At 36.1% G+C, this 14,255-nt stretch overlaps 1 protein-coding gene across 1 annotated transcript in view; it reads left to right on the plus strand.

Annotated features, from left to right (window-relative positions):
- The window catches only part of SPON1 (spondin 1), a 207,632-nt gene that overhangs the window by 24,222 nt on the left and 169,155 nt on the right, over positions 1 to 14,255 (plus strand). The gene's annotated exons all lie outside the window — the stretch shown is intronic.

Genomic DNA, 14,255 nt, shown 5'->3' on the forward strand with positions numbered 1-14,255 from the left:
TGTTTTTTTGTTTTTTCCCAGTCTCTTAATTGCTTGTCTTAATTTTCCTGTTAAAAGTCCCCAGGGAAGCGTGGAAGGACCTGAGCCTGTTGTCTTCCCTTAGCTAAAAGATCTCATCGTTGACATCTATTAAAATATAGCTAGAATTGTAAAGTAAATACAGCAGTTGTAAGCCCATGTGCTACTTTCCAGCTTCACTTATGGCTAGAATCGCCCATGTGAATTAAGCCATTCAGTATGGTCATAAATAGCGTACGTGGTGCTGAAGTGCACAAGATGAGCACAGAAGTGCTGTGGTTCTCTTGTGTCTGTGCCTATCCATTTCCAGTTCCTGTATGCTGCCACTTAAACTCTCTGGAGTTACTATTCTTCCATGTCCGTTTCCATTAAAGTGTCTGAATCTTTATTTCGTTGAAAAGCACGAATGAGAGCACATATAGGTGAAGTTGAGCTGCTTGGGACCTCAATTTTGTCAATCTTTTCAGATGGCTCTTAGAAGTGCAGAAGGGCGTAATCTGGAGACACTGGAACCAGTTACCCAGAGCAGCTGTGGATGCCCCCTTCCTCGAAGGCCAGGTTGGATGGGGCTTTGAGCAATCTGGTCTAGTGGAAGGTGTCCCTGCCCATGGCATAGGGTTGTAACTAGGTGATCTCTAAGGTCGCTTCCAACCCAAACCATTCTATGATTCTATGACCTCTTTTACTCCATGAAAAACTGATAGTTTGCCACAAGGAAAGCGAACACTTTGTGTTTGTGCCTAACAGATTTGCTGCTGCCTTTTGCCGCATAACTATTTGAATGACTTTGAAACTCTTCATATTTGAATGACCAGGATAATGTGGGAGCTGAATGCAAAGAATAAGATTTCCTGATTTCTCAGGAATGTGTAATATCAATATACAGATAAACAGAAGGTGTATGTCTTGTGACTATCCAACCATCAGTAGCACATGAACAATAGTACTGTATCAAAGACAGTTTTGATCAGCAGCAGAAAGTGTAGGCAATTGTGCCTGCTTTGCAATTAAAGTTAGTGTTTTCTTCTGCTGCTACTATATGAAAGGCAACCCAAACAATACAGAAGGACGATTTATTTACCTCAATTACAGCTACTGGTAGAGAAGGCTACACAGAGGTGTTTTTGAACAACATAAAAAAAAATGAAGACGGTTGAAATGAGAAATTTTCCCTGTCAAAATATGCTACAGTGCTAACTAGTTAAACAATTAAAACATTTGGAAATTTCCAATAGAAAGGTCATTAGCACTTTATATGCAGATAAAACTGAAGTATACTGTTCTTTTTATTACATTATTTACAATAGAAAAATATTAAACAAAATATTGAAGAAACAATACTTGAGATGATGAAAAAATCAAAACATTTAATTTCAGAATGGTTTTTTTGAATGCATTTAAATTTTTGCAAATGCTTTAAAATATTTCAATAAAATGACATAATTCCAGAAGAAAAATTGATTTTGACAAAATTATATTTTGAAGCTGGACATCATGTAAAATAACATTTTTCCTACTAGTTGTAGTTAGTAGTGGTAGGAGTTCTAAAGCCTAAATTTCAGTGTAGCAAATACTACCAAGTTAATTAGAAACTTAGTTTACTTTAAAATGTACCTTTGATATAATGGAATGTCTGGTTCTGTTTGGTGTTTTTTTTAATCTACTGTATTTGAAGTGGGTTTGCTAACAGCACAAAGGAAAGCCTTGGAAGTAGAACCAGTGTAAAAACAGTTTTTCTTGTTTAATTCACACTATAATTTGTTCTATTCTTCCCATTCTTGATTCCATATGCATTTCCCTGTTTTGTAGTGATGGAATATTAATAAAAAAGTTGTTGATGCTAGAGATCTGCAATTTTACGTTTTCCTTGCTTTTGTGTCAAATTGATTTGGAAATGAATTTTCTAGTTTCTTAATGAACATAGCAAAAAGCTTTTTTTTTTTCCCCAAAGAAAATGTACTTACCTCCCTCTTGGTCTACGACTGCATATATTGAATTTCTCCTCGCCCTAGTGAAATTTCAAATGAAATAGCTTTATAGTTGTCCTGGTTTTGTGGGAATAAAATTTATAGAATCAATTTTCTGTTACATTTTGTGGCCAGCTGTGGTGTGGTGGTCAAGGTGTATTCTATGACATTAATGTCACGTTCACTATAAATGGGAAAGCTTGCTGGGGGTGTGGGGTGTGTGTGGGGTGTCTCCTCTTCCTCTCCTTCTCTTTTCTTCTCAATGGTTCCTATCCCTGGAGGCACTTGCCACCACTCTATGAGCTAAGTACAATTTTGTGTCTTTTGTATTAGTATTGATATTGATTTTCTTATTTTATTAAATCTGTTTAAATTTCAACCCATGAGTCTCCCTCCTTTTCCCAATTCCCTTTCTCAGTTGGGGAGGGGATATTGGGTGATAGAACAACTGGTTATTGTTTAGCCCTGGGTGCGGGATAAATGGAGACAATAGTCTTGAAATACATATTCATCAGAATTAAATCCCTTTGAGACTGAGATAAATTTATGTTTTTTCTAAAGGCATTGTGTTGTCATCTGCTTGTATGGTAAGATGGGAGTACAAATTTTTAATTGGAAAGTCTATTTACAGCCAGCAAGTTGACACACATAAAGAAAGCTTTTATTTCAAAACAAAACATGCCAAACCATCAGGAGATGAAAACTTAGTCGAATGCATATATATAGGGTTGCTCTGAAATCTGCTTGCAGCTTTAGCTCTTCTGTGACAGTGCAGTAAACCTTAGTTTTCTATTTTGCATGCAGCTTGGGAGTATCAAGGCAAGACATGTAGGCAGGTTGTGTCCTACATTCTTCCTCAGACTCCTTATTGCTCCTCCTGCTCCTTCTGCATCGCACCAGGGCAGAGCTGCCAGCCTTGGGCAGTGGCTGTGGCACAGTACGCAAGTGTCAGTGCTCCTGTCTGGTACCATCTCAGCAGGGTCTGCTTTCACACATGCCCTCCTCACCTCGCGAGGTCTTGCTGTGTTTCTGTCCTTTGGAAATTTGCTGTCCCCTATGCGATTTTTCTTGGAATGCACTTAGAATGTACAAATAATTTTCAGAAACAGATTTATCAAAATCGCTGCCTTTAATAATTTAGTTTAAAAAATGTTGTGTTCTAAGTACTTGGCAAAATTCATGGTCCATGTGTTAATACAAAAGTACAACTAAGTGAACACTTTATTAAATATATCACTTGAAGAAAAATGGAATCAATGTATCCACTGAGGATTATGAAGGGCTATTGTACAAATGTGAGGTAACAGTACTATTTTAGATCCTAATGCAACAGCAGAGTTGGAGCTGTTTATGCTTTACATATGTTTTGTAGCTTTTCAAAATTAAATAGACAGTGACATCTGCATGAAGATGCCACTTATTTGTTAGATTTATTTCCGTAATGGTAATAGAGTAAAACTTCACCTGTCTGCATAGGAGGAAGCCTCTTCATTGAGGCATGCTTCTGGTTGTCATGCCAGGTTTAGTGAGTGAGAGATGCATTGAACAAACCACATCTTCACCACTGTGCCCTGCTTGGAATTAATATGAAAGCAAGATACCACTATATATATATATATTTTTTTTTTTTTAAACCTGGTAAAGATTGTTAGTCCTTATAGTGTTAATCTATGCACAAATACAGTTTGATACAGTTCCATTTCAGTTTACAGCTCTTTTTTTATAGTGCTTCAATTTACAGAGCTATGAAGAATTTTATTATAAGCCTTTCCCAAAATTCTTTGTTATTCTATTTTTCAGAACCCCTTTCTGCATGTTTATTTCCTTTAAGATGATTGTACAACTCTCCAGACATCTTATACCATGATGAAATATATTGCTATATTAAGAGAGTATAGAACTTTTTTGAAAACAAACAAACAACCCCTTGAAACTTTAAATTTACTTTTCTTTCCTGATACTCATGTCATTGTTTTGTTTCCATAATGAACATTTTGTGCGAGATAGCAGTCAGAAAAATTGTCTGAACCATGTTTTAATACAGATGGAGTTTTAATACTTGGCGTTGTGAGGTTTTCGTTTAGTCACAGCACTTAACTCACATGGACTTCAGTCAGTGTTTGAAGAGAGCCTACCAAACTCTTGAAAAGAAATCTGAAGAAGTGTGCCCACAAGACTCTCCTTTTTGCCAAACTATGGCTTCACTGTTCACTGACTGCAGTGTGTGTCTCTCTGAAGCAGAATCCTCTCATACTGGAAGGGAGAAAGCATAACTTTTTGATTTCCTTGAAGCTCTCCACAAGCAGGTTTAATTTACTGGAAAGGGTACTCTAGGTAATGTGAAATTAGGTTTTATAGAAAATGTTGGACACAGAGGCAGGCAGGGGAGTTGTTCATGAATAGACTGCATAATCTGTGATGCCCTCTAAGTAAAGAAAGAATTTGAGAATCTGTGCATTAGTAGTTCATCAGCATATGAAAAGTAAGAAGAGCCATAGCCTGGATTATTATCTCTTGGCTCTGCCTGGCGTGCAGGCATACGCTCACACCCTCACAAAGAATGTGGTGACTTTATAATTGTTCACAACTACGGTCAATTCTGCTATAAACCCTTCTGGACGTTCTGCAGCTCTTCTGTATGGACAGTTTTCCTGATCTGACAGTTTATGCAAGTTGTTAAGCAAAGATTTGAGAGCTCTTTCAAGGAGGTAAATGCCGTCTTAATTTTATCTGCATAAAGCCTGTAGTTCCAGATCACCAGAATTTTCACTCTAAATGTGGTTTTAGCAATGGATTAAGTCTCTCTGAAATAGATTATGTTCTGTACACAGTCAGCTGAAGGCTAAGGGAATTTGTGTGGAATCTGCTTGAACTAGGTTGGGATGTATATTTTGGCATTGAGACATTCATGAGGAACGTGAATAGCATATGTGCCAGAGCTGCTGATGCTTCAAAGCTCCAACACCAAGCAGGACAATAATGCTATTAAAAATATGTGTTTTCTCTAATCCTTAAATCCCTTCTTAAGTGAGGAGCTCCAAGTGAGGTAGCTATTTTTAGCACTATATGCATAATGCTGAGTAGTGTAATATTAATTTTCAAAAGTGAAGGATAAATTAAAAGCCTGAACAAACAAAGCACCTGAGAAATGCTGATTCAGTAAAATGTGCAGAAGAGGCATTTCCTTTGTACTTTACTATCAAATGTTATATCGTATTGTAGAAAAGTGTCACCTCTATAATAATATTATTATTGATTATGTTAGTAAGAAAGCCCCATCTGTGTTTAAGCCCACATTGCGCTTTGTACTCCTCAAAGTTGTAGGTAGAAAAGGTTCCTTTGGCTGACAATTAATGCTCTGACAAATATAAGAGAGAGGCTGAGGGGGGAAGGCAGGCTGTTATCATCACTCTGCAGGGAGACCCTGAGACATAGCTCTTCTACTGAAGCCACCTTTCTATGTATGTCATTTGACCAGCCAGTATAAAATTTCTTCTTTATCTGATGTTTTATGTGTCCGCTCAAATTTAACATTCCTTTTCCTTTGATCCTCTGGTCTTGCAACTGTGTTCTTATCTGGGTTGTTGTTCCTGAAATAAAAATGGCAGTTCCTGAGTTCTAAATTGAATTGACAACAAACCTGGATTTCCTTGCCACAGAAATGTAAATGAGAAGTGCCTGTGTGAGCAGAAGATAAAGTCCGTGTCTTCAGTGTGAGTCCACAGCAAATACTTCTCTGGCACTCACATTACTTGAGCATTGCTTATTATGGTGCTAAAGATATTGGCAATATACAATTGTGGCAACAGTACATGAAGAAAGCTAATCTTATCAAAAGATAATTATGTAATTAATTTCAAAGGGAAGAGCTACACCTCAGCAGTATCACTTAACACCAACTTCACCAAACTACTGAAATGCAGTAATTGGTAGGTAACGACTCTCACCATGTGGTTTGTTCTGATATGAAGGTCAGATTTTCTTGACTGCTTTTAGTTAAGCTTTCTAGAACTGATGAAGAATGGTGGATTTAGGACTAGATCATATTTTCTCTCTCAAGTATTGTTTCATTATGAACATGAGAATGTCATTTTCTTTGTTATTTACATTTCTCATCTCTCTGAGTGCGTAGAGCTTATTTCTATGGTGAACCATAAGTTCGGAAGACACGAAATTTAAAATATGTTATTTATTGGACTTGAATGGTGACTAGAGGTCCTTACTAATGAAATATCTGTTAGTTGCAGTGAAGGCACATCCTTTCAAGCATTTATAAATGGTATTTTTGTGCAAAGAATTATGTGCATTGATAGAAGCAAAGATACATGGGCTTAAGCAGGTAAAGATGGTTGCTGCAGAAATTGAGGAAAATTGTAGTACTGGTATGAAAAGTTTCATATAGTTTGGACAAATTATTAAGAATGTGCTGACAATATTTTCATTTGCATATAGCAAAAATGTAAATGCTGATTTTTAGCTAAAAAATGTGCTCACATCAATCAGATAGTCCTTCAGCTTTCCACAAGCATGTTCATAAACATAATTCTAATTTATCCTGGATTCAGTCCTGCAAGGTACTGAGCACTTTGTCTCTGACTTTTTAATGACCTTAAATTGCATGCTTAGAATAAGACCTGGAAGTTGTTTTAGGTGCGTATTTATAAATCTTTGTTTTGTGCTAAGACAGAAAGAATCTGGATGAATTCTTTACCATATGGATTTGGAAAATGGGGGATGGGGGGATAATTTTTATGTATTGTTAGAGTTTGGTTTATGTGCATGTGCGTCTGCATGCATGAGTGGCCCACTGTGTCAACTGTTGAGAAACAGACTACACTGAAGTGACTTGAGAAAGGTTGGTCAGCAATACGTCTCACTGCCAGTCAAGTGTTGTATCCAGATTGCCTTATTTTATATCACTTTCTTTTATGAGGCAGTGAAAACATTTCTTTCTTTGCACAACCTTCCAATGCCTTTTATCCATTGAGAAAATCAGATTAAAATAGGCTCTTAAATATGAGGTAGCTAATTGCATTATATATAACTAGATAAAATTGCAGCAAATATCTTGAGGAGAGATGGCAACAGTTTTTTCTCTTTTCAAAGAAATGTGTGTATTATAAACTTAAATGAAAGGTCCTAACTGCAGTGACTGCACAAGATATACAAAATCCTTAAGCTTATACTGCTTTCAAGTGATTGTTATCTAAAAATCCTTGATGCTGAGGTTGATTTTTATATAACACCACCGTTAGCAAGCAACATTTCTCTCAGGCTGAAAGCACTTGAGACACCACCTATCAAAAGTTATTTTTTCCCTGTGAAAATTTCTTATCAGATTGAAATAGTGGTTATTTTTTACCAAAGAAATAATGTTCTTACTGAAATATTTTGACAACTATAACACTGAGTTCAAAAAATCCTTCTGCGAAAGTATTACACAATGAATCTTGCGTGTATCTTTGTTGAAGTTATTGTGGTTATAGACTTATCTGAAATGAGTATGTTAGTTTTGTAATCTTGGAAGAATGGTTTGCACTCTGATCTTCCAGTTATAAGGAGGAGAGAAAAGAGAAAACTATGAGAGCCAGTGAGAAGCCTAAGTGGTTATGCTTCATTTTTTTAAATTTTTTTTTATATTGGATTTTATTCTCTACAGCTGCTATTTTGGGTTGGCCTTGGTGATGAAGGGAACTGCACCTAGAAGACTGCTCTAATTAATGCCGACTCTGTTCCTGTGGGACCAGCAAAGAATCGCCACAGCATAGCCTTGCTCGCTGTCCCCGTCATCCCCACTGGTTATTATTCTGTCTTAGGGCTGCAATAGGACGATTCTGCTTCCTAATCCTTGGAACAGAGTTTTAAAAGTAATATTTCTTTATTGTCATTTGACTGAGTGTTCATAATATATATCCCTTTTCATCTGCTCGTTTCATGCTTCCAAAAGTAAACTTTAGACGATAAACAAACCCTGATTTCATTGAAAAGCAAGTTCAGCCTTTTAGCTACTGCCTGAATGTAATGGAAAAAAACCCCACGAGTTAATGTGTTTCAATTGTTCAGCATAGAGTCTGACCTCAGTAAATTTACTCTAGATTTAGGCCTAACTTGATTAAATTATACATCAAAGTAAGCCAAAAGTCCTGTTTCTTTGAAACTAAAATTTTCAATCTTGCCCAGAATCCTAATACAGCATTTCAAATGTTATGAAAAGAGATGTGTAAACTGAACACGAAGCATGAAGAATAAAGTTAAGCCATTTGTCATGCAAGGCACAGAGTGACTCATTGCTCTTGTACAAAACGTCACAAGAAGTTCCTTTACACAATTTAGCCCTGCTGATGTCCCTAACGCTACGACTAATTTGTATGCTCTGTTGCATAGGCCAGGGCACTCTCTTGGGCAAGAGTCAGCTGGTGCGCTTTGAATCTTTACACACCAAGGTAAGAAAAGCAAGTTCAGTAATCAAAATAATTTCCCGTTTCTGATGAGGATTTTTGGATGGTATTGGCTGCATTAAGAAACTAGAATCTTTGAAAGGATTTCATAAGGCAATACTATTTAAAAAGATTTCGCTCTTTCCCTGATGGAACTTAATATTTACTAACAGCCTTTCAAACATCAGATGAGAGATTTTTCTTAGTCAAAATAGCTACTTTTTAAAGAAAGTTATAGATGGAACCCAATGAGATTTATAGCTACGAGAATGATGACAGCTTTCTGTGCGTAATATAGTTTTCTGTTAGAGATTATAGAAGTAATATATTATCTGGGAAAAGCTATATTATCTGTCAAAAATACCAGTAATATAGTCTGATAAAGTAGCTTGAATCAATTTACCGAACTGTTTACATAGGAGTGTTAATGTTATAGTTAAGGATTAAAATTCATAGGAAACAAAGATTAAACTTTGGACCTTAAGTCCGCTCTTAGTGACTACATAAATGAAAACTCTCTCAATTCACAACAATCTAAGTTCATTCATCTCTTGAGTTTTGTGGATAGCTTTTATCTTACTGGCCAATTTCAACCTACAAGCATAAGCCTTCAGCATAAGCCTTATAATTCGACATACTACAACACTGAGTTAACTGGGAATGGTTCAAACTCAAGAAAAATATACAATATAACATTTTACATTTACTAAATGTTGTCAAGTTATTGTTATCTGTCTCTGTCAATATAAATCTTTTCATATATATTGGATTAAGTAAAGAAGAAATTGCTGTTTTGTTAAACTTTCCATAGACAGTCTCTCAGGCAGGGAAGGCTGTTTAGTGTAAAAGCTGGCAGTGTAGTGCTTTATCTTTAGTGTGCTTCAGGTTCTCATCACACTGGACTGCTTTCTTCCTCCTTTTGTTTGAATTGCACATTAGAATAGACCCTACTGCCTGCCCTACAATAGGTGTAATATAGCTCTTAGGTTCATTTAGACTGAAGAGCAACATGCAGTACAGTATGACTATAAGATTCTTGATAGCAAAAATTTTTGGGACACTTTTATGCATAAGATTCAGACAGGATTCTCTCAGTAGCTTGTTTTTCCTTTGATCATCCAACATGGCCTTTTTTGCAATGAACACACTATTCAAATTGTTTATTTTAAAGAAGAGAAGGTTAAAATACTTTTCCTTAGAACATCGCACACACAAATGTTTGCTTTGGTGGGTTTTTTTGTGGGTGTTTTTTTTTCCCCCCATTTCTTGGAAGATGATTTTATAAATCCTTTAAATTTTCCTCTCCTTTTGCTAATATACATTGAAGACTTGATCTGACTGTCTGAAATCATACTTTGTAGAACTGGAAAGGTCCTTCACCTAATCCCCCCCATGATTCCAACTATCTTGTGTCTGGGATGAAAAACTAGCAGATAGATGGACATACAGAGGCAGGTAGGTGGAGAGGCATATAACTTGTGCTGATACTGCTTTAATGGAATTTAACATTATGTAATCTAATGCATTTCATCTTTACTTGATAAAGTGTGCTCAGGTAATGATTACAGAACTAAATTTGATTTCGAATTACAACATTGTAGGATATCTATATAAAGTCTGTGCTAGAAGTTGCCAGAACATAGTGATAATCTACAAGTGTATTTTAGCAATGCCTTTCTTCAGTAGGTTTGCACACTGTTTTCCAGTGCTCCAAGGTGTGGCTAGTTATCAGACAACTCCAGTCTTCAGGTGCAGTGCTAAAGATGGCAAATCTTACTAGGAGCCCAGCAGTGCTTGGTGGTGCAATGTAGCTTTGAATCATAGTCTGCATCAAGATTGTTTACTGACACTTCATAAAAAGTCTCGGTTCGGATTCTTCTGATTCTAAGCACAGACTCTGAAGGAAATACTGTGTCCTTTAGTCAAGGAAATTGGTTATGCGAAGCATATCTTTGAGGTAGATTTTTTTAAACTGACTTTGTTCATCATTAGTTTTCCCTTCCGTATAATAAGCTCTGTTCTAGATTAATCCCTAAAGGCCAAATATTGTTACCGTTATGTAGACCCAATCTTCTTATAATGAGAAAGTTTCCTCAGGCAGAAGATAATTGTGCAACATTCTGGAAGTCAGACTCCATATAAGCTCTTTCAAAGAAGAAAACTGCCCACAAAAATGCTTATTTTGTGAAATTTGTCTGTTTTGTTTTTTTTTTTTTTAAACTCTGTTGTTCCAGTAGACCACAGCTGTTTCAGTGGGTGGAAAGTGATGATGTATTCACAGAACAAGAAATGGTGCTGAAAATCCTAGCCAGTGGTTTAACCTAAGGAAGTGGACACAAGCCATGAGAGGATTTATGTAACTTCATCTCCTTTTGTACTTGATACTAATTCCTTGCTTTGTGGTGTATAGCATTTTGACCTTTTTTTTTTTAATACTGATATAAATTTAACGATAGAGAGGATAACTGCCTGGTTTAGTTTATTTGACTCACAGTTTAGAGAAATCAGAAACAGATAGCAAGCTCTATCACTCAACATGAAATATTCCAAATCTGAGAAAAGAAAACCACTCATTCATCTGTTTAACGACTAGAGCAGTTATCCAGTCCTGCTTTTCAGGAAAACCCAAAGTTGTCCTCAACCTCCTTAGTGTTTGGAATATGCAAAGAATGCAAGACTGAGCCTGGAGCTGGTAAATTCTCCCTTTTAATATCCTTACTTCCATGTTTGTAGATTTACCCCAAGTTCAGCCAAATTCTACTTTCTGTGACACTCATTCAAATCCGGGTTAACTCCAAGAGTCTTATTCAGGATTTACGCTAGTTTCCCTGAAGGAATAAATTGGTCCAATAATATTACAATCATAATAAAAGAAAAAAACCCCACACCAAAATCTAAATAGAACATTAAGGCTTAATGTCATTGCGTTTGTGGATTCAAAAGAAAGGTCCATCTTTAAGACTTCAGATTCTTCAGCAAAGTGTTTATTTAGTTTTTAGGATTTTTTTTCCAACATGCAGTTAATTTGCTGGCCCATACCTGAAAATGTGAGACTTCCCATCCACAGATAACCTGGGGTTTAGCAAGCTGTAGTTTTGCAAATGCTGCATTTAATCTGCATGCCTTTTTCCTGCCAGTTCTTTCCTTCATGCCTATGTGGTCTGATTTACTTCCAGAAAAAAAATCAGGATTGTATTATATTCAGAGTTTACATGTATTTTGTCTTTTCCCTAAAGTTGGCCAGGATGTTATTGCTTTCTCCTGTGTTATGTGTGAGTGCAATAATATCCACCACCACCCTAAAATATCATGTCATTTGGAACCCTGTTGTATAAGTATTGAACCCTTTCTGTATTGCCCCTAAGAACTTTTTATAAAGAATCAAACCTCCATGGATACGGAAAAAAACCCTATCTTTTTAACAAATATATTTGAGATGGCTTTATATGTATCTGAACTCCTAGAATCCAGACAATTCTTCTGAGTTTCGTAAAATATGTCAAAATAACTTTTTTTTTTTTTAATCCTCTCTGATCAACTGGCATTTGAGGTTTTCCAACTAGTTTAGGAATTCTTTACTGTATTCTGTCAACATTAGGAGTCTTCATTGAAAAAGCTCCTGTCTAATTTTTCTTCAAAGGAACTCTTTTTGGAGGACCTTATTCTTTTACGGTCAGGTTTTCCCAGTAGACACTTATTGCATAAATCTTCTTGCTTTGATGGTTAGTGATTCAGGAAATAGTGATGTAGCCTTGAGGTTCAACCACTTCCTGTTCTTCCAGGACTATGTTCTAAAATGCAACCAGAACTTTTAAATTATTTTGTTATAGGCATCTGTATTCCTTGAGAAAATTCATAATTTGCTAGGTTGCAGGAATTTGGTAGGCTATAGAAGTGCAAAATATGTTTGCATTTCTCTGTTCGTTTGTTGTTACTGGAAAAGGGCATGCATGTGCTCCAACCTAATGGCTATCTAGAATTCAAACAAATATTTCAGGTTCTGGTTTTGTAGTAGCCAGAGATTTGATTTGTAATAACTACTCACAGTTGCTCACAACTCCTTCCTTAAATATTACTTGTTGGATTTGGTTTTGATGTTCCTTGTGATTCCATTCATTGTCGGGGGGGCGAAGCAGGATTGACTCACCTGGAGACAAGAATTTACTTAACAGGCAAATGCATCACAGATGGGTCTACAATGATGACTGCTGGAGGAATGATATTTAGGGATATGAAAGCAGCTAAGTTCTTGTTAGTTGAAAACAGCAACTCTATACTTTGAGAACACGAGTTCATTTCAGTTGGGCTTCTTAAGAAACATTCATTGTGTCAGGTGAGCTAAACTAGATTTGGAAAAATCAGCATATGTGAAAGGTTCATTGATCATCACTGAATAGCTTTTATCTGGTTAGTCATAAAGTATTTACACTTATCTGTAATCACTTAATCTTTCTTGACCTGAATTGAACATATTTTTAAAGCTTTTGTCCAAGGATGTGAGTTATGATACTATAGCTGCAGTTTGCATCTGACGAGAATGTGGAGCCTAGTGTAACTTGTACAGTAATTTGCAATATTTCTGTTTTTCTAGAAAAGCTGTCATTTTTAAGAACTTTCAGATAACCTCCCTCCTTTCAATAGGAATTATGCTGCTTTTATATAATGTACAATACTATTTTATTTTGTATGAGGTGGTATAAAATTACCCATTCTTCACTCAAAGCTTCCACCAAAATTGAGTTCTGATTGAGAATGAATTACCGTGAGATATGGATAAAAGTTCAGTTGATATGGTCCTGAATAATTGAGACAACCTTTCTGAGAGATAAGTAAACAGTTTTGTTTCTTTATTTTACTCTTGCAGGAATAAAGGAGACAGAATAGATACAGTTGATGGCCAAGAGAGAACTGTAGATTAGGGATTTCTCGATGCTTAAGTGCATTAAATTGTATGAAGTAGAAGCAGAAAGAGTGCAGTGCCAGCTTAAGCCTACACTAGATCCCATGCTTTCCAATGCTTCACGTTAATTAAAATCTAGCAAAGTATCAGCTGTACACATTGTGTTTAGTTACACAGATTCTATGAAGCATTAAAAAAGTTGAAGAATATTAATGGCTTTAGATTTAAAACTCATTAACCATTACCCTATTGACCAGCTAAATAGACTTTCTCAGCACTCCCCTGGACCAGTGCCCCTTCATTCTGCCATGGAAAACCAGAAATGTTTGTTGGCTCAGCTAAAAATGTTTGGCGATGCTCACGGTATCATTGGGTGAGACAGTGTGGATGCCTGCTCACTAAAGCAGATCTGGTCAAACTATAAATATTGCCACTTTTTCAGAATGTAAAATAGTATTTTTTTGTCAAAATACTCGTTTAAAGTTATATTTACTGCCAGAAGATTTTTTTTTTTTAATTGTAATCTGGTAAAAGCATATGTGTTATTAGAACCAGAATTCTGAGAAAGCTCCTCAGAGTTGAGTCTTGTTATAAATCAATAAATACAGCTTCTTTCTCAAAATGGTAAAGTTTGTAACTAATTGTCTGAATCTTGACCCAATGTAGTGTGCATTGTGGCTTCATCAAATGAAAGTGGACCACTGAGTAATTTTGAAGAGAAATTTTGCCATATCACAGCATTGCCTATTTCCAAATAATGCTTGGCAGCTTCTGATAGAATTTTCTTTGAGATCTGATGAACAGAAGGCTTAAAGTACAACCCATGAAGTGCATATGTAGTGAGAAAGCTATTTTGTCACAGACACCTTTGAGTAAAATCCTTGGAACAGCACCAGTTCCAAATCAGCCTCTCTGGTTTCATCTTGACTTATA

Source organism: Nyctibius grandis, chromosome 4 (genome assembly GCF_013368605.1).
Source record: "Nyctibius grandis isolate bNycGra1 chromosome 4, bNycGra1.pri, whole genome shotgun sequence".
NCBI classification, from domain to species: domain Eukaryota; kingdom Metazoa; phylum Chordata; class Aves; order Nyctibiiformes; family Nyctibiidae; genus Nyctibius; species Nyctibius grandis.